At 41.0% G+C, this 22,020-nt stretch overlaps 1 protein-coding gene and 1 non-coding gene across 3 annotated transcripts in view; both read right to left on the minus strand.

Annotated features, from left to right (window-relative positions):
• Positions 1–22,020, minus strand: part of GALNT1 (polypeptide N-acetylgalactosaminyltransferase 1) — a 110,028-nt gene that overhangs the window by 54,872 nt on the left and 33,136 nt on the right. The gene's annotated exons all lie outside the window — the stretch shown is intronic.
• On the minus strand, positions 11,764–11,839 carry TRNAT-GGU (transfer RNA threonine (anticodon GGU)). Its single transcript has one exon. It is a non-coding gene; the product is annotated as a tRNA-Thr (tRNA).

A 22,020-nucleotide genomic window follows, 5' to 3' on the forward strand; every position in this document is an offset into this window, starting at 1 on the left:
GAAAGTCATTTGGGGCAGTTTGACTAGAAACATTTCTTGCACCTGGGGAGTTCACCTTGGAGAGCTCTGGAGAAGTCTGGGAGTCCTCAGAGAGGTACAGAGTCATACACTGAGCAGCTGAAGCCAAGGCTCCAAAGGCCTGTGTCACTGTTGATTAGGAGAGAGACTGGCCAAGTGCATTCTGATGAGGCATGCATTCAGAGGAGGTGCATGGACGAAACACACACTTCACACATATGACCCACATGAAAGCCACATCAGTGTATGCTCTTAGGGACCAGGCTGGTGGTCTATGCTGCAGCCCCTCACAAGGGAAACTTTATGTAGCATGTTCCGTGGCGAGCAGCACAGATGTAGTTACCCAAACAATTCAGAACAGGCCAGAGAATTTATCTATGAAAAAGACAAAGTGGAGAAAAGGGAACCCTTATGCACTGCTGGTGGGACTGCAAACTGGTGCAACCACTATAGAAAACAGTAAGGAGTTCCCACAAAAAATTAAAAATGGAACTGCCTTATTACCCAGCAATTCCACTCTGGGTACATATCTGAAGAAACCCAAAACATTAATTCGATTGGAGATATGCCCCCCTAGATCAATGCAGTGTTATTTATAAGAACCAAGATATGAAAGCAACCCAGGTGCCCATCAACAGAAAAGTGTATAAAAAAGTTGTAGTATATATATACAATGAAATACTACTTGGTCATTAAAAAAAGATATCTCATCATTTGCAAAAGATGAATGGACCTAGAGGGTATAATGCTAAATGAAACAAGCCAATCAGAGAAAGATAAATACTTTATGATTTTACTCACATGTGGAATCTAAAGAACAAAAGAAATAAGCAAACAAAACAGAAATAGACTCATAAATACAGAAAACAAACTGATAGTTGCCAGAGAGGATGGGGGTTGGGGGCTGGATGAAAAGGGTGAGGATTAAGAAGTACAAATTGGTACTTACAAACAGTCACAGGATGTAAAGTACAGCATAAAGAATACAGTCAGTAATATTGTGATAATTAATATGGTTCCAGGTTGGTTACCTGAAATACTGGAGAGATCACTGTGTACGTTATATAACTGCCTAACCCCCCCCCACACACACACACACACACTCACAGTTACTGCCTGCATTACAAGGTTGCTAGACAGCAACCTGAAAAGCACCCCCAAAATAATAAAGGATATTCATAAGCCTGAAGTATTATTTATGCTCATCTCTCTGACAACTTTGATCTCTTGCCTATATTCCTCTTTTCATCAAACCAATACTCCCTGACTACACAGTGAGAACAGGATGCTACTATCATATTTTTGCCTCAAAATCAAACTTATTCAATATCTGATCTTGTATCACACACAATGAGCAACTACAGATAACTGTGGTAACTGGAGTAAAGGGAGATTCAAAACCCTGAGAGTGTACAGTATCATGGAATCTCAGTTCTCTCCAGAGAATCCAGATATCGATAAATTTATATTCTGAGCTACTTCGTATGAAAGGCCACTGGCAAGGCAAACAGACTGCTAGTGCAGTATCTGGGATTCAAATGCAGCTTTCTTTATGTTCTCTAAAATCTGCTGTGTGTTTTTATAATGCTTACAGCCCAAAATATATACTTAAGTGTAAATCTTTAAACTATTCATCCACTCCTCTTTAATTTTTCCAAGATTCTAAAGTTGAAGGTGAAATGCAGTGGGGTGGGGTGTTTGAAAGGAGAGGTGTCGGGAGCCGACCCACAACTGCTGGCTGACAAGGTCACAGCAGGAGAAGACCCACAACTGCTGGCTGACAAGGTCACAGCAGAAGAAGACCAAAAACTGCTGAATGACAAAGTCACAGCAGAGAAGACCAATGGCTGCAGAGTGACAAAGTCACTGCAGTGAAGACCAATGGCTGTGGAGTGACAAAGTCACCACAAAGGATGGGCACAACGATACTCCCCCCTTTGACTTTTTGAATTAATCTGGCCTTATATCCCCCCTTTTCTGGGTGTGTGCTATTATTTGTGGCACAGGGATAATAGTACCGTGCTTTCCCTGTAGATTCGTAGTGATTTCTTTGGAAATGAGACAGAGGGTGTGAGTTCCACAGAAAAGCCTGCAAGCCCCTTGAACTGGGCTCATAGACATAAGAGGCTGGCTATGATATCCCTCGTAAAGGGTTAAGTTTGTAGGAGAATTCCTTCTTAATCATGATAAAAAGAATAAATTGTGACTTGTGAATGGTTAGGAGGCAGTGGCTGTGCACAGAGTACCCTTAGGCCTTCACTTAACATTTTCCTCCCTAGCCTTTTCATGTGATAAGTAGAGAAACATTCCTTTCTTCTTTGATTTGCAAATAGTGGTATATTCTGAGAAGAATAGAGTCAGAACTTAACTAGTGTTTAAATATAATAAATAAGTAATATTTGACTAGACATTAGTATCTTAGGTAAGGTATAGTAGAATGGCCCATTGTGTGGCCTAGAATGAGAGCGTAGTCAGCAAGAAAAGAATGTTTTACTAAGAGAATTGTCTTTTGACTAAAGGCAATTGCTAGGCTTTCTCAATGAGATGTTCTCTTGAGATTCAAAAATGTAGGGAAATCCATGGAATGTCTTGTGTTGCTCCTGGGCTATCTTGCAAGTGCACTCTGCATATCTTTGGGTGAAAGCTATTCTTGATGTTATGTTAATTTCTTTAGAGGCAAGCCTTTTAGAACTAATACTCTAAAAGTTTTTACTAATGTTGTTATCGCTATTCAAGTTATTTTGTATTTTGAATGATTTGCTACCTGATTTGTGACTCATAGATGTAAATTAACTGTTATCCGGAAACATGAAAACATAGTGAAACAAAAGTAATAATTAACACCATGTGATTGTAACTCAGGTGTGCGTGTATAAAAAGGGAGCTATACTAGCATTTGGTAGAGATGCCTGGCAGTAAATGCTAACCGGAGAATAAAAGAGAAAGAAAAGAATTCGGCTCTCTCACTCCATTTTCGCCGACGCTGTCTCCTCCTGTGGGACCCCTGGATCACCGCCGGGGCTGGACCCCGGCAGAGAGGGGTATGAAAGAAGCAGGAGGTATAGAAGAAACGGTAAAGGAGATAGCAAAAATCTTTGCGACTTTGGGTTACGCAAAGATTCCTCAGACAAGGAAAACTCCCACAAATTGTAAAAAGAAAAAATGGCCTTTATAATTAAAAGCTTCTGCTCTTCAAAAGGCACTGTTGTGAATATAAAAAAAGTCACAGATTGAAAAAAAAATTTACAAATTACGTATTTAATAAATGACTTGTATCCAAATTTCAAAAAAAAATTTTAATAAAATGGGCAAAAGATTTAAACTGTATCACTTCACCAAAAGAGCAAATCAGATGACAAATGAGCCCATGAAAAGACGTTTAAAATCATTAGCTATTAAAAACTGTAAACTAGAGCCACAGTGAACCATCACTATACTCTGATACAAGTGTCTAAAAGGAAAATACCAAGTGCTGCTAAGGAAGTGGTGCACCTGGAACTCTAACCATTGCCAGTGGGAATACAGTTTGGCAGTTTCTGACTACACAAGATCAGCAATCCCACTCCCGGCTGTTTACTGAAGAGAAAGGAAAACATATGTCTATACAAAGGCTTGTACACAAATCTTTTTAGCAGATTAATCATAATCATCAATATCTGGAAATATTCCAAATGTTCATCACTAGATGAAAAGGTAAACAAATTATGGTACATCTTACGGTAAAAATACTATCCCCACAATCCAGCAGTGAAAAAGAACTAATGCTTGATAGGCATACAACAATATGGATTAATCTAAAAAGCATTATGCAAAGTAAAAGTAGTCACAAAAGGCTGCACACTAAACTTTATGATTCCATTTATATGACATTCTAGCAAAGGAAAGACTATGGAACAGATCAGATCAGTGGTTACGGGAGCTGGGGAGGAAGTAGGGGACTGGACACAAAGCGGTAGGAAGAAATTTGTGATAATGAAAACACTCCATATCTTGTTTGTGGTGCTGGTCATACTACTGTGTCTATTTGTCCAAACTTAAAAAATTTCTGATCCTACCTACCTGTCATATGCCAAGTTTTCCCAAAGAAGAATCAGCATTTTCTAGGGCTAAATAATTATTTTCTCCTACCCCTCAAACTTCTAGCCAAGGCTTTCCAGAAATTTCAAGCCTAAGAAGTATCTTCAGTTCAACGGAACCATTAGGAGAAAATGAAAGCTTCATTCTCCTGGACCAAAAACTTTACTAGGGCAGTGGTTGACAAACTCATTATAGTCAACAGAGCCAAATATCAACAGTACAGCGATTGAAATTTCTTTTGAGAGCCAAATTTTTTAAACTTAAACTATATAGGTAGGTACATTCCTTATCGAGGTAGCGCCCGCACGTGGTATTTTGTGGAAGAGCCACACTCAAGGGGCCAAAGAGCCGCATGTGGCTCACAAGCCGCAGTTTGCCGGCCAAGGCTCTAGCAGAGGTCCCCAAACTTTTTACACAGGGGGACAGTTCACTGTCCCTCAGACCGTTGGAGGGCCGCCACATACAGTGCTCCTCTCACTGACCACCAATGAAAGAGGTGCCCCTTCCGGGAGTGCGGGGGGGGGGGGGGGTGGATAAATGGCCTCAGGGGGCCATATGCGGCCCGCGGGCCGTAGTTTGGGGACGCCTGCTAGGGTATACTGTGGAGCTTATCTCCTAAGAACACAGTACTCTCAAGGCTTCCAGTAAAAATGGCAGACAGGTAGACATGGTACTCCATTCTCCCACAACCACATCAAAATTACAACTAAAATACAGAATCATTATTCAGAACCTCCTGAAAGCTTGTGAACGTAAGTCCTATAACTAAGGATATAAAATAGAAGCCACAAATAGGGGGTAGCAGTAGGGGGAGTAAAAGGGGTAAAATGAGGATAGAAAGAGACTTTGCATGGGGGGGCACAATGAGAGGGGCTGAAGGTGTTATATCAGGTGGGACACCTGAAACCATGTCAACACAATAAATTAAAAGTAAAAAGTTTTAGCCTGACCAGGCAGTGGTGCAGTGGATAGAGCATCGGCCTGGAATGCTGAAGACCCAGGTTTGAAATCCCAAGGTTGCCAGCTTGAGCAGAGGCTCATCTGGCTTGAACGCAGGCTCATAGACATGACCCCATGATCACTGGCTTGAGCCCAAAGGTTGCTGGCTTGAAGCCCAAGGTTGCTGGCTTGAGTCTAAGGCTGCTGGCTTGAGCAAGGGGTCACTCTGCTGTAGCCCTCCCCATCAAGGCACATATGAGAAAGCAATCAATGAACAACTAAGATACCGCAATGAAGAATTGATGCTTCTCATCTCACTCCCTTCCTGTATGTCTGTCCCTCTCTCTCTCTAAAGATAAAAAAAAATTTTTTTAATAAAAACAAAAATAAAGAAGAAGCCACATAGAGACTGGTAGGATGGATGGAGACATTGAAGGGCTGATCCCATATCCACATGTGGCAGATAAAAATCAGAAGGGATAATTCAGCTGTAAGGCATGTCGTGAGGATCAAGGGGTCCCAGTCCCGCACCAGGCTCCCCAGCCTAAGGCTTCTGGAAGAGAGGTCCCTGTAACTTCTGGCTGTGAAAACTAGCAGAAGTTGTAGCTGACTGAGGAGGAGAACTGCCAGAGTCCCAGCCCTCTTAAAGGACACACACATAAACTTACTCAGATGCACTTGCTCTGAGCTCCAACACTAGGGCAGCAGCTGGACAGACAGACGCCTCCAACACTGGGGCAGCAGCTGGTCAGACAGACGCCAGGAATGTAACAAGAGAAAATGAATTGTCTGGGTCCAGGACAAGGTCTGAGGGGCAGCTTTATCCCACACAGAAGTGCTGGCAGGGGCCACTGTTCCTTTGCTGAGTCCACTCCCCCATCATCCTAGCTGGCAGGTGTGTAGAACATTTGAGTTTCCATCAACCTGGCTAACACTGTTCACCCCACCCTGGTAATTACCTGAGACCCCATCCCACCCAACTTGCAGGCCCACCCAAGCCATTTCCAGTGGCATTTCCAAACAAACAGCCTGACTTGGTTCATACTACAAACTCTGTTAAAATCTCTCAAAGATCGACAAGCCCCAAGCAAGCAGCATCTACTCTCAAGAGTACCCTGTACCTCTTGCTCAATGGCCCCAGGCCCAGCACTAGAAGCAACTGGTCTTGGTTCACAGCTTGGCCTCTCCTGGGCACCTCCAAGTCAAGTACAAGTAGCAGCCATCTGCAGACTGCTTTGTAGCTCATGCTGGGTGACCCCAGCCAGGGCACAAGGAGCAGCTGACATTGGCCTGCAGCTCCTGGGAGGCCCCAGAGCTAGCACACCCAGTGGACTGCTTCAAACCATGCCAAAGCACCATCCAATCACCTCCATGAGCAACACTCTCAAGGGGCAAACTCATTGGCACCAGAGCCCTGCTGAAGCTAGTCCCACTCTGTGGGGTTGGCCCCTGCACAGCAAATCCTCTGCTGTGATCACTACTAGTCCTCATAGCTGATTGACCTGGGAGGGGTAAATCCTTCCCACTGACATGTCAACAACAATAAAGACCCCATTATAACAAGAGAGTGCAGAGAGCCCACCTGGAATTATACCTGAAGTGCCCAGCTCAGGTGGCTGACTAGGATGTGCCATTGGACCCTATAGGACACCTACTACATGAGGTTACTCTACCAAACCCAGGGATGTAGCAGCTCTACCTAATACAAAGAAACAAACACAGGGAGGCAGCCAAAATGAGGAGACAAAGAAACATGTCCCAAATGAAAGAACAGAACAAAACCCCCCAAAAAAGAACTAAACAAAACAGAGACAATAAATTTACAAGATGCAGAGTTCAAAACACTGGTTATAAGGATGCTCAATGAATTTAGGTTAAGAACAAATGAACTTGGTGAGAACTTCAACAGAGACAGAAAATATAACAAATGAAGAATATGTTACAGGAAATCAACAGCAGAGTAGATGAAACAGAAGATCAAATCAGCAACCTGGAAGATAAGGAAGCAGAAAACACCAATCAGAAGAAAACAATCAGAACAGCAAAAAGGAAAAAAAATACAAAAAAAATTAGAATAGTTTAAGGAACCTCTGGGAACACTTCAAGTGTGCCAACATTTGCATCATGGGGGTGCTAGAAAGAGAGGAGAGAACAGGAATTGAAAACCAATTTAAGAAAATAATGACGGCAAACTTATCCAACCTGGCAAAGGGGACAGATAATCCCAGGAAGCACAGAGAGTTTCAAGCAAGATGAACCCAAAGAGGCCCATACCAAGACATATAATTAAAATGTCAAACATTAAAGATAAAGAGAGTATCTTAAAAGCAGTGAGAGAAAAGCAGTTAGTTACCTACAAGGGGGATCTCATAAGACTGTTAGATAATTTATCAACAGAAACTTTGCAGACCAGAAGGTATTGGTAAGAAATACTCAAAGTGATGAAAAGCAAATATTTACAACCAAAATTACTCTACCAGCAAAGCTATCATTTAGCATCTAAGAACAAATAAAGAGCTTTCCAGACAAGAAAAAGCTAAGGAGTTCATCACCATCAAACCAGTATTATAAAAAATGTTAAAGGGTCTTCTTTAAGAAGAAAAAATAAATAAAACATATGAATAATAAAATGGCAACAAATACATATCTATCAACAGTCACTATAAATGTAAATGGATTAAATGCTCTGATCAAAAGCCATACAATGGCTGAATGGATAACAAAACAAGACCTTTACATATGCTATCTACAAGAGACTCACTTCAGATCTAACGACACACACAGACAGAAAGTAAAGGAATAAAAAAAGATTATTTCATGAAAATGAAAACAAAAAAGGCTATGGTAACAATACTTGTATCAGACAAAACAGATGTTAAAACACAGGCTATAACAAGAGACAAGGACCCAGCAATTCCACCTCTAGGTATATATCCAAAGAATCCCTAAACACTAAATTAAAAAGACATATACAATCCATATGTTTATTGCAGCATTATTTATTGTACAATAGCCAAAATGTAAAGCAACCTAAATGTCTATCAATAGGTGAACCGATAAAGAACAAGTGGTACATACAACTTGGCTATAAAAAAGAATGAAATTTTTCCATCTGCAACAACACGGAGAAGGCATTGCGCTGAGTGGAACAAGACAAAGACAAATGCTACATGATTTCACTTATATGTGAAATCTAAAAAACAAAACAGAAACTCACTCAGAGATACAGAGAACATTTTGACAGTTACCGGATGGGAGGGGGGTTGGGAGAGAGTAAAAAAGGTGAAGGGATTAAGAAGTACAAATTGATAGTTACAGAATAGTCATGGGGGTGGCCTGTGGTGGCACAGTGGATAAAGCATTGACCTGGAATGCTGAGGTCGCTGGTTTGAAACCCTGGGCTTGCCTGATCAAGGCACATATGGCAGTTGATGCTTCTTGCTCCTCCCCTCCTTCTCTCTCCCTTCTCTCTCTCTCCTCTCTAAAATGAATAGATAAAATCTTAAAAATAGTCATGGGGATGTCAAGTGCACATTGAGGATGTCAAGTACAGCATAGGGAATATAGTCAATAATATTGTAAGAATTACACTGCTTAGAGAAATTAGGGGATATTTCAAAATGAATATGAAGTGATAAAATATCACCTCATTTTTGTGAGCAGTTTATATATGTATGTTGTCATATGTGTACTCGATTTATCAGGGTGATCACTTCAAAAATTATATATATGTCTAATTACTGGGATGTATACCTGAACCTAATATAATACTGTATGTTAACTGTAATTGAAAAATAAAATAAAAAACCACCGCACTATCAGGCATCTAGCTCTAGGATAACTATCTTTGCATCATGCTCGCCAGGCTGAGATTCGAGACAGGAGTTTCTACATTAGATCTGTTCATTAATTTGTAGCTGGACTCTCTGCCAGAAAAACAGGACTCAAAAAGATGACAGTTATACTCTAACACAGTATAGGAGAGCCTAAATTATTTTATTTACTAATTATATATTCCATTTGCTCCATTATCAATCAGATCTATAATCAAGTATATTCATTCACTTATTAATTCAAAAAACTCTGACTCAGTAAATGTAGGGAATGTATCAAATGAAGGGAAAACAAAAGTGAACAAAATATATACTCCCTGCATGTATTTTAGAGTTGGCTATAGGAAAGCAAGCATTAATCAAACAGTCACATAAATATGATTTATTTCAATTGTGAAAATGCTTTGAAGAGTGGGACACAGCACACTATAAACATCTGTAATAGACCTGACTTTGTCACAAAGGCTTCCCTGAGGAAGACATTAGTTGAGGGGGAAATAAGCATTTCAGGCACTGAGTAGCAAAGGCTATATATAGCAAGGAGGAGGTAATTAAAGGTCAATGAATCAAAGACAAAAGAGGAACTTTGAGATGAAGCTGGAGCCAGATAAAAGTGGGCAGGTGTAAGATATTACCGGCAAACTCAATGGGATTTAAGGGTGGTCAGATGAGGGTAAAGAGGAGGGAATCTGGGCTTGTGCAACTGGATGCAAAGTGATGCCAGTCACAGAAATGAAAAATACTAGTAAAAGAGGACCAGTTTTCCGAAGGAAGAGAATTAAGATGGAAAGAAATGTAAGTCTGATTTTGGACATGCAAAGGACGAGGTAACTTTGATACCTTCAAGGTGTGATGTTAACCACAGCTGCTGGACACAAGTTTGGGGCTCAACAGAAGGGTCTAAGGTAAAGATACACGTAAGTCTCTGCTCTAATGCAACTTTGTGGGGCAAACAGACTAAAAAAAAACCTTTATGCAAAATAACTTTTGTTGAATGAAATTTCCCTCCCTAGTGTGTGGGCTGGACTAAGTGACTTACTTGTGACCAACAGCATATAGTGGACGTAGTGGTGTGTGATTTCAAGGCTGGTCATAAAACACACTTCCTCCTATCTCTCCCTCAGACCACACACTCTGGGGAAATCCAGTGCCATGTCAGAAGGACACCCAAGCAACCCTACGGTAAGGTCCACATAGTAAGAAACTGAAGCCTCCTGCCAACCAGTACTATCTTGCCAGGCAGAGAACTGAACCAGTTTGGAAGCAGGTGCTGTCAAGCCTTCAGATAACTGTAGTTCTAGCCAACATCTTGACTGCAACATCCTGAAAAATCATGATTCAATACCACCCTGCTAAGCTGCTCCTGCATTCCTGATACAAATAAAATATGAATAAATGTTTATTACAGACATTAACTTTAAAGGCAATTCATTACTCATGAATAGAGACTGCAACAGCAAACTAGGACCAGCCTATAGTACACATTTAATGATGAAATTTCTGTAACATAAAAAAGACAAATTATGCATCCTTACTTCAATTTGATACTGTACTGAAGGTCTAAGCAATAAGACAAGAAAAAAGAATTAGAAAATAAAAAGACAAAATTATCTAAGCACATAGCATAACTTCTACACAGAAATTCTAAAAGAATCAATAGATAAATCATTGGAACTACTGTAATTCATGATTTAATTAATGTTGCTGAATACAAGATGAACTAACATTAATTATGTTCCTGTATAATAATAAGAACTAATTAGACTATATATATATAATCACATTCCAAAGCTATAAAACTCTAAGGCAGTGTCATATGAAGATTACATCAGGGTGGCTAACTCTTTCGCAGACCAGCATGAAATTTGACAGACTGGCATTCATCCACAGACCAGCAGATGAAAAACACTGCTCTAGGGTATTTGGGCATAAACTTAACAAATTACGTGTAAGGCAAGGAGAAAATTGTGAAGCGCTATCCAAGGGTATAAAATAACATTTGACTGATGGATAGATATACCATGTTAGAGACAAAAACTAGCTTCTTCCCAAAATTAATCTATATATAAATTTAATATAATTATTTTATTGAAGTAAAACTGACATGTAATATTATAAATTAATATAATTCTAATCATTTTCTAAGTCTTAAATTCTTCTGTATGTAGAAGCTATTTTAGAGTTTTACCCTTCAGGTTTAAGTAGAGATTCAGTGTCATTTTCTTCATGTGGATAATCAACTGTTACGATATTACTAATGGAAAGTTCATCCTTTCCTTAATAATGTGCAATGCCAACTTTGTTATAAACCTGGTTTCCAGGGTTCCATGTCCTGTTCCACTGGTCTATCTATTGCTATAGCACATTGATGTAGTAGTTAGTACAGCTTCATAGTAATTCTTGCTATATGGTAAAGCAAGCCTTCTCACCTTTCACTACTTCTTGAGGAATGCCTTGGCTACTGTTGACCCATCCACTGGCCTTCCTTAGCTAGGATGACCATTTAATTAGTTAAAATAAAATTCCATCCACTGCAGAAGAAACCTTGTGGTTAAAACTGTTTACATGACTATGCAGGAACAATTCTGTTCTGTGAAAATAATTTTTTTTCGTATTTTTCTGAAGTTGGAAACGGGGAGGCAGTCAGACAGACTCCCGCATGCACCCGACTGGGATCCACCCGGCATGCCCACCAGGGGGCGATGCTCTGCCCATCTTGGGGCGTCGCTCTGTCGAGATCAGAGCCATTCTAGCACCTGAGGCAGAGGCCACAGAGCCATCCTCAGTGCCCAGGCCAACTTTGCTCCAATGGAGCCTTGGCTGCGGGAGGGGAAGAGAGAGACAGAGAGGAAGGAGAGGGGGAGGGGTGGAGAAGCAGATGGGCGCTTCTCCTGTGTGCCCTGGCCGGGAATCGAACCCGGGACTTCTGCACACCAGGCCGACGCTCTACCACTGAGCCAACCAGCCAGGGCCTGTGAAAATAAATTTTAAAAATCATAAAGATCATTAAAAGTGTTGGTGATGAGGAAGGAATTAAAACTCATCTCTAATAGTTAAGTTCCAAGAATGTTTTTCAAAATGACATCATTTTCAAAATAACTTCTATGTCTAAATGTGTTCCTTAAAAAAAAAAGTTTCAGTATTTTAGAGTCACAATTCATTACATGCTCTCTGGATATTTACTGAGTCCTGGCCAACTATATTCCTGATACCATGTCAGGTACTGTGTAAGGTATAAGCATAAAGGCAATGATCCATACCACAGAAGCTCTTATCACACTGTTCACCACCAGCCTAAGAGAAACATGCCATTCACATTATAAGAGAAACATCAATTCAGGAAACTTGGCAGGAAAAAGACATCCAGATAGGGAAGTTTCTGAACAGGTTTTATCAGAAGGTAGTATAAAATACTGAACTTCCTGCAACTAGGTTTTCTTTAAATTTTTTCTACACTGTTTTCTGTCTCTCCTCTACCTAAAACCCATTATGGCTTCCTCTTGTCCTTCTGTTTTATTCTAAAGAAAACTGTTACCACAGGTCCTCACTAAAGACAGTCTATGGTCAAATAAGTTAGGGGAATGTCATATGCTCTCTTTGCCCTGCAAGATTCATACTGTGTACTATCGCACTGAAGGCTCTGTGAAGTTCTGCAATAAGCAAACCTATTCAACTTAATATTAACTCAGAACTTCTCATTTTCAAGCATGTAACTTTTCCCATATACTTTTGTCTTTCTTTTTTGCATAACATAAAACAGGTTTCAAAGAGCAGTAAATAAAGTAGGAGAGGTTGGTTTCAAATCCTGGAATCAGGCAACTTTTCAACTATGGGTTATTTTCTTTCTGCAAAACTGATTGTCTGTAAATCTGCAAATTCCATAAAAAAGAGATCTCATTCTGTTTAGAAGTCCCTCACAAGGAAGGCCTTCATGAAACAAAGGTTAATTCTGTCTAATATCTTAATCTAACAGTTTGAAGTTCATATTTCTATTTTGTTCCTTAACATAACATATACCTGGATATAATAGAAATAGTTGTGGACAAAAATGGGAAATCCACAACTCACCATTATGTAAATCCCTAAAAGAAAAATTATCTACAAACTTCCCTCACAGAAGTGAATTTTGTTAACTATTTCTACTACCAGTTATTTTTTCTAAGTTTATAATACTAAATTCTAAATAATGTATCAGCACTAAATAGTACATTCAGCAAATGCAACATGCAGCATGTATCACATAGGATATACAGTGAGAAAGGAGTTAACAGAGCAGGTCTGTTTTACTGAGTCCTTGCTAATCTCTGGGGGAATGCCTGGAGCCAGAGCAATGACCCCTGGCCAAACCCTGAGAACTAACCTCCTGAAATGTTCACAGTTACTGGGAAAGGATGTTAGAGGCAGGATGTACCAGGATGTTAGCATAGCTGAAAGTAATCATCAAGATTTAAGATGTGTACCTGGTATTGTTCTGAGTTCTAAGCTTCAATTACGAGGGCTAGTCATATGGCAGAAATGTGCCTTATGTGACCAGCTTCCTATAAGAACTCTGGACTGTCACAATCATGTACTTCCCTAGCCAGAGACATCTTATACGTGTCTACTCATCACAGCTAGTGGAGAAACTGTGTCCATGTAATTCTCACAGCAGAAAGATTTGGAAGTCTGTGCCAGATCTCTCTAGCATTCACCTATCTTCTTCTTGCTGTTACTGCATCGTATCCTTCACTGTAATAAACCCAAACCATGAGGACATTATGTTGAATTGCAAGTCCTTCCAGCAAATCAAATTAGTAGGCAGTCATGGTATCCACAAAACAAATATTATTAAAGAATTTGGTTGGCCATTACCTGCCTCTCATTTTTCAGAAGCTAAATGATTAGAATCACAATCTCCTTAAATGAAAAAAATCAGTGTACAGCATAAAAACACAGTAGGCCTGAGACTGCTATCCCTCAGAAAGACCTGGTTGCAAGGTTGGCCCATAAGCTGGCGCCAGGGACCTTAAATTATAAGCAGCCTGACCTGTGGTGGCACAGTGGATAAAGTGTTGACCTGGAATGCTGAGGTTGTCGGTTCAAAACCCTGGGCTTGCCCTGTCAAGGCACATACAGGAAGCAACCACAACAAGTAGATGCTTCCTGCTTCTCCCCCCTCTCTCACTATCCTCTCCTCCAAAAATCAATTTAAAAAAAATGATAAACAGTACCTTCCATTGATATAAAACTAACCTTAAATGATAGTATGCCTCACTTGCCTGAACTATTTGTACAACAGCATGGTTTACACAAAACACCCGCTTTCCTTCTGGGGGCCTGAAATTTTGGTACCTTGTTAGGCAGAGGGCACTTGCATCATGAGCCCCAATAAACCCACTGGCAATGAGTCTAATGAATTTCCCTAGTTGATGACATTTGACATGTGTTCTCACACTTCACTGCTGGGGGAATAAAGCATACCCTGAGTGACTCCACTGAAATGACTCCTGGAAGCTTGCCCGTGGTTTCCTCCTGACTTCATCCCCTGCACTTTTCCCTTTGTTACTATTATTGCTTTGATTCCTTTCACTGTAATAAATCGTAGCCATTATTATGACTATATGCTGAATCCTGTGAGTCCTCCGAGCCAATCACTGAACCTGAGAGTGATCTTGGGAACCCCCAACACAATCTGCATATTAAAACAGAAGTGAATGTCTAGAAGGTCAAATGCTGAAATTCAAATTTGGGTTCAAATTTCAATTCTAATACATATTAGTTATGTGATCCTATAAACATGGGCCTCTTTATTCCTCTAAATGTCAAAAACATACCTACCTTATAGTCCCATTACACAAAATTAAATGAGGTAATGCACAATACACTCAGATAACTTAGTACATAATAAGTAAATACTAAATAGTATTTCTAAAGGCACTAAGATAGATAAAACAAAAAATTAGGAACCCATCATATTTGTACTGATGCAACAAGAATTCAAATGGCCATTGGAGTACTGAAAAAAGACTCTTGGAGACAAACTTTAACACTGATCTTCAACACTAGCTCTATGAGTGATGACCAGTCCATACGACAGGATTATTGTGTAAGCTCCAGCAGGTCAGTCAGAACTTATTTTATATATAAAGATCTAAATCGTGGCAGACTGCTAGTTGCTCACCTAATATTTACTTTCCCTTTCTTTTTTTTTTTTTTTTTTTGTATTTTTCTGAAGTTGGAAACGGGGAGGCAGTCAGACAGACTCCCGCATGTGCCTGACCAGGATCCACCTGGCACGCCCACCAGGGGGCAATGCTCTGCCCATCTGGGGCGTCGCTCTGTTGCAACCAGAGCCATTCTAGCACCTGAGGCAGAGGCCACAGAGCCATCCTCAGCGCCCAGGCCAACTTTGCTCCAATGGAGCCTTGGCTGCAGGAGGGGAAGAGAGAGACAGAGAGGAAGGAGAGGGGGAGGGGTGGAGAAGCAGATGGGCGCTTCTCCTGTGTGCCCTGGCCAGGAATCGAACCCGGGACTCCTGCACGCCAGGCTGATGCTCTATCACTGAGCCAACCGGCCAGGGCTACTTTCCTTTTCTTATGAATTACACTGCTGTACTACTGAGACTGGCAACTTGCATATCCTGGCCTGCCTTGCAGATTAGGATGGCCAGTAAGATACAATGAGAAATCATTGTTCCATCCTAGAGCAAAAAAGGACACATACAGACAACAGTGCAGTGTGACTGGGGGGTGGGGTGTAGAGAGGATAAACAGTGATGGATGAAGCCTTGATGGGGAGGGGGATGAACAAACAATACAGTGTTACAGAGATGTGTTATAGCAGTGGTCCCCAACCTTTTTTGGGCCACAGACCGGTTTAATGTCAGAAAATATTTTCACAGACCGGCCTTTAGGGTGGGACGGATAAATGTATCACGTGACTGAGACAGGCCGCAAGAGTGAGTCTTAGATGGATGTAACAGAGGAATCTGGTCATTTTTAAAAAATAAAACATCATTTAGACTTAAATATAAATAAAACGGAAATAATATAAGTTATTTATTCTTTCTCTGTGGACCGGTACCAAATGGCCCATGGACCGGTACAGGTCCGCGGCCCGGGGGGTTGGGGACCACTGTGTTATAGAATTGAACACCTGAAACCTGTAAAATTATGTTAACCAGCATCATCCCAGTAATATTCAGTTAAAAAAAAAACATTTGATGGAGGTATAGAAAAGTATTAAAAGGGCCCTGGCCAGGTAGTTCAGTGGTTAGAGCATCATCCTGATACGCCAAGGTTGCAGGTTCGATCCCTGGTCAGGGCACATACAAGAATCAACCAATGAATGCCTAAGAGCCATAACAAAGTGATCCTTCCCTTCCCTTTTTCCTTCTCTTCCTTTACTTCTCTCTTTTTCTTTCTCTTTTCTTTCTTTTTCCTTTCTTTATCACAATCTCTCTTTCTCTCCCTCCCTCTCTCTAAAATCAATAAACATACCCCCAAAAAAGTATTGCAAGGGGACTGGCTTCACTGGGACCTGAGCTCCTTTTCCCTATTCCTTCATCCTCCTGCCTGGAATGTGAACACAAAGGATGGGGCTGCTAGGAGGACTGTCTTTGCAACCATGAGATGACCCTGAGAAAGAAAGCTACAAGCTAAGGACTATAAAGCAGAAAGATAAAAAGAGAGGGTCCTTGATGACCACATAGCTGCCCTACCCTAAGAGTTAAAAACTCTCTTTAAAACACTTTTTTTGGAGGAAATGGGGAGGGCTGGGATCTTTTACATTCTAACTGATACAGATGCAAACAGAGTGTTAAGACATAGGGGAAAGATGGGTTTGTAAGTGTTCCTTATTTTCTGCTACCGTACTTTTACAGATGTTTAAATTTCTTTCTTAGAAAGTATCTGTTGCCCTGGCCGGTTGGCTCAGTGGTAGAGCGTCGGCCCAGCGTGTGGAAGTCCCAGGTTCAATTCCCGGCCAGGACACACAGGAGAAGTGCCCATCTGCTTCTCCACCCTTCTCCCTCTCCTTTCTTTCTCTCTCTCTCTCTTCCCCTCCTGCAGCCAAGGCTCCAATGGAGCAAAGTTGGTCCAGGCACTGAGGATGGCTCTATGGCAGGGGTCCTCAAACTTTTTACACAGGGGGCCAGTTCTCTGTCCCTCACACCGTTGGAGGGCCAGAGTATAAAAAAAACTATGAACAAATCCCTATGCACACTGCATATATCTTATTTTTAAGTAAAAAAACAAAACGGGAACAAATACAATATTTAAAATAAAGAACAAGTAAATTTAAATCAACAAACTGACCAGTATTTCAATGGGAACTATGCTCCTCTCACTGACCACCAATGAAACAGGTGCCCCTTCCAGAAGTGCGGTGGGGGCCAGATAAATGGCCTCAGGGGGCCGCATGTGGCCCGCGGGCCATAGTTTGGGGACCCCTGCTCTATGGCCTCCACCTCAGGTGCTAGAATGGCTCTGATTGCAGTGGTGCAATGCCCCAGAGAGGCAGAGGATTGCCCCCTGGTGGGCATGCTGGGTGGATCCCGGTCGGGTACATGCAGGAGTTGTCTGCCTGCCTCCTTCATCCACTCCCCCTTCTCACTTTGGAAAAATACAAAAAAAAAAAAATCTCTTGCCCTGGCTGGTTGGCTCAGTGGTAGAGCATAGGCCTAGCGTGTGGAGGTCCCGGGTTCAATTCCTAGCCAGGGCACACAGGAGAAGTGCCCATCTGCTTCTCCACCCTTCCCCTTCTCCTTTCTCTTTATCTCTCTTCCTCGCTCACAGCCAAGGCTCCATTGGAGCAAAGTTGGCCCAGGCGCTGAGGATGGCTCCATAGCCTCCACCTCAGGTGCTAGAACAGCTCCGGTTGCAATGGAGTAATGCCCCAGATGTGCAGAGCATTGCCCCCCTAGTGAGCTTGCCATATGGATCCTGGTCAGGCTCATGTGGGAGTCTCTCTGCCTCCCTGCTTCTCCCTTCAGAAAAATACAAAAAAGAAAAAGAAAAAAGTATCTGTTACATCTCTGATTTCAAACAGAGATTCTGAAATGTTACCCTTTGATAACCATCAGCCAAAAGACAAAGCCAAAATGCAAAGGCAACATGTGTACTTTATGAGATGGCTAACCAGAGAAGATATTCACTAGTGAAGAGGGCCAAAGTTTGCCACCCCAAAATATATGCCTTTTGGAATATTGATTTTAAGCTGGTTATTAAAAAACAAGACTCAGAAATAACCATAATCCTTCCCCTTATCTGCCTAAAGGAATTCAGACATAAAAGGAGGGTGTGCTACCTAAATGTGACAGATGGGGAGAATCTAGCAAAGCCTATTTGTTGGACTCCCTACTGTGTCTTATTATTTCAGGTGGCCCAGCAAGAATTTGTTTACCACCTGTCTGTGCTTTCTCATTTACCTGTGAATTTTCTATTTTCCCTTTGAAGTCCCAGACTGGTGCCTCCCACTCCTCAGTCCAGAATGGCATATAAGCTGCCCCATCTGTCCTCAGATTTCATATTCTTATGGAACCTCCATATGCTGATATTTTTTAAATTTGGACATTTTCTCTTGTTAACCGTCTCATGTTAACTCGGCTGTTAATCCAGCCAGAAGAACATAGAAAGATGGGAAAAAAGTTTATTTTTCACCGCCACACTAGAAACTGGCCAACCGCACTGCAGTCACTATGCCACAGGTACCAGCACTGCTGCTGCCAGTCTGGAGAACGGACAAGACGGTAAGATACCAGTCTCTTGGCTCTGGGTTAGTGATGACAAAGGCCAAACACAATCTGCAGACCAAATGGAAACTCTGCTGCCATTCCCTTTCCCCTATTTTCCTTCTCCTTGAGTTCCCCAGAGTTCAGCACCATACTTTTCCTCCTCCACAAGTAAAGCATCTGGGAAGAGGGAAAAAAAGTATAAAAGGACAATACCCAAAGATGAAGTGTACTTGTCTTTTACAATGGCAAACCTGAAGGTTCTTTTGAGAAATATTTTACTTAAAAAACTGTGGTGTAACTTACACATCAACTGAAGTAACATTTTAAAACCTAAAAAGTTTTAATTTTTGCTCAACAAACCAAATAAAAATGAAAAATTGAATATATTTTGGCCCAAGGTAATAACCTGAAATAGTTAACTACTACGTGAAAAACAAAACCAGCCTTGTTCATTTATTAGTTGTTACAGAAAGATAGTGCAAAACACACACATTCCTCATTTTCTTTCCTTAATTAGTCAGCAATTTGGTTCATATGTTTTTGCTTTGTGGATTCCCCCACCCCAATTAGGTTTCTCTCTTACTTAGTTCCAACCTAATGCCACTTAACTTCTTTTCTTAGCTTATAACTTTAATGGCTGGTCTACATTCTCTCCTGCTGATCGTACTCAACTTTCTGGCCCATTGCCTTTTATTTCTGTGAATGGCTATTCTAGGCTTCCTTTCCTCAATTCAGTCTTCCCCCAGTCTCAGATTACTTCTGCACCGATACTAGTAAAGATCCATACTAGATGATATAACATTCCAAGTGCCTTTTCTTAGAACTTTTTCTGCTCTTTGGGGGTAGATTATAGGATTTGTTTCCTACTCTCAGAACCACTGCAATTAGGATGTTAACAATGCAATAGAAAATTAACATGTAAATGTTTTAAAAGTCCCTATAATAATCCTGCTATTTAATTCACATCAATAATTCAAAGCATTTCTTCTGTATTATTTTTTTAATTCTACCTAATTCTTAAAGGTGTAATTTGCTAAAATCCCTCAACACTTGGGTTATCCTACCTCTCCTTCTTACATATACCAAACAGTTGCATGTTTGCCTTTATTACCAACAGAATTATAACTAAAAGATAATTTTTTTTGCAAATAGCATTTTTCACTTCAGCTTTAGAGAATTTAACAATTAAGTTCATAAGCAAAATTTGCCAACACACATACTATCAGCTTAGATCTGGCTTCCTTTTTGTAACTATAAATTCAACAGGAATAATAATTATAAAATATTTAAGATACTATATTTAGGGTCCTGGCCAGTTAGCTCAAGCTCAGTGGAGTGTAGTCCCAAAAAGCCAAGATTGGAGGTTCAATACCTAGTCAGGGCACATACTGGAAGAAACCAATGAATGAACAACTGAGTGGAACAACAAATTAATTCTTCTCTCTCTCAAATCAATAAATTAAAAAAACCAGACTATATTTAAACATTATCAAAGAGCATATACTTCTTAATGAATATAAAATAATTTTACAGCTTTAATGAAAAGTCCTAATAGTACTGAGGGGACAGTTAAATTTAACTGTAACTTTCATTTTGTATTTTGCTGTGCTGTTTATCTATAGTACTGCCCTATATACACTGAGTGCTTGATTCCCACCCCGCCCCGCCCCACTCCACCCCACCCCAAAATGGAAAGGAACAGCAAAGCAGTCTTAAAAGAGATGAAATCTTTAACTGATATAGAATTTATTGTTTTATAAAGAAACAATCTCAAGGAAGAGTTATTTTTTAAAAAATAGAAAGGGGAAAAAGGGAGAGAAATAATATAATCTAGTTGTTTTCTTCATAAGAGTTTTTTTCATAGAAACAAATGTAATGTATAGATTCGTTTGAGTTTTGGTCTATAAACCAACTCAAAAAGACACTTTGGGGACCACCAGGTAAATTTTCTCTATGAACTGGGTATTAAATGATACTAAGGAATTACTGTTAGTTTTATCAGGAAGAACAACAATATGGTGGCTACATTTGAAATGGTTCCCACTTTTAAAAGACTCATACTGAAGAGTATTAGAGGTAAAATGACATGATGTCTTGTCCTGTTATAAAATACTCTGGTTTGGGGGTTGCCGAGAGGGTTGAAAGGTAAAGTATATATGGCAAATCTTAACTGTTGTTGAATCTGGAAGATAAATACAGGTTTAAGGGGGTTCATTTTACTATTTTTCTATACTTTTATGTATGTTAGAATTTTTCTGTTGTTTTTTGGTTTTTTTGACAGAGACAGAGAGAGTGTCAGAGAGAGGGATAGATAGGGACAGACAGACAGGAACAGAGAGAGATGAGAAGCATCAATCACTTAGTTTTTCGTTGCGACACCTTAGTTGTTCATTGATTGCTTTCTCATATGTGCCTTGACCAGGGGGGCTGCAGCAAACTGAGTAACCCCTTGCTCGAGCCAGCAACTTTGGGTCCAAACTGGTGAGCTTTTGCTCAAACCAGATGAACCCGCGCTCAAGCTAGTGACTTCGGGGTTTCGAATCTGGGTCCTCCACATCCCAGTCCGATGCTCTATCCACTGCGCCACTGCCTGGTCAGGCTGATAGAATTTTTTTGAAATACAAAGTTAAGTTTCAGAGAGCTGAAAGCTAAATCAGAATTACAAGTGGCTTAAACATCCCACTTTTGCAGACCAAATATTACAAACACTGATGTTCTGGTGGTACACAAAATCAAGGCATGCATTCATTCATGACAATGTCACTGTCCTTAGAGAGAAAACAGTTCATATGAATACCTGAGCTAAAGGATTCTAGGTGGTCAGGCAAAAAGGGAACAGCAGCAGCAGCAGACAGAAGATGGAGGAGGCAACTGTATGAATGCCTGCAATGTGCCACATACATTATTCATATATCACTGCTCCCCAACGGAAGAGGAATTACTCATGAAGTTTTGTGGATTTTATCATCAGGCTCCACCCCAGCATAAATGAGTGGTTCCATGGGTACTGGGCTCTTCTTTTTTTTTTTTTTTTTTTTTTTTTTTTTTTTCATTTTTCTGAAGCTGGAAACAGGGAGAGACAGTCAGACCGACTCCCGCATGCGCCCGACCGGGATCCACCCGGCACGACCACCATGGGGCGACGCTCTGCCCACCAGGGGGCGATGCTCTGCCCATCCTGGGCGTCGCCATGTTGCGACCAGAGCCACTCTAGCGCCTGAGGCAGAGGCCACAGAGCAATCCGCAGCGCCCGGGCCATCTTTGCTCCAATGGAGCCTTGGCTGTGGGAGGGGATGAGAGAGACAGAGAGGAAAGCGCAGCGGAGGGGTGGAGAAGCAAATGTGCGCTTCTCCTGTGTGCCCTGGCCGGGAATCGAACCCGGGTCCTCCGCACGCTAGGCCGACGCTCTACCGCTGAGCCAACCGGCCAGGGCCGGTACTG

Source organism: Saccopteryx bilineata, chromosome 11, assembly GCF_036850765.1.
Source record: "Saccopteryx bilineata isolate mSacBil1 chromosome 11, mSacBil1_pri_phased_curated, whole genome shotgun sequence".
Lineage (NCBI taxonomy): Eukaryota > Metazoa > Chordata > Mammalia > Chiroptera > Emballonuridae > Saccopteryx > Saccopteryx bilineata.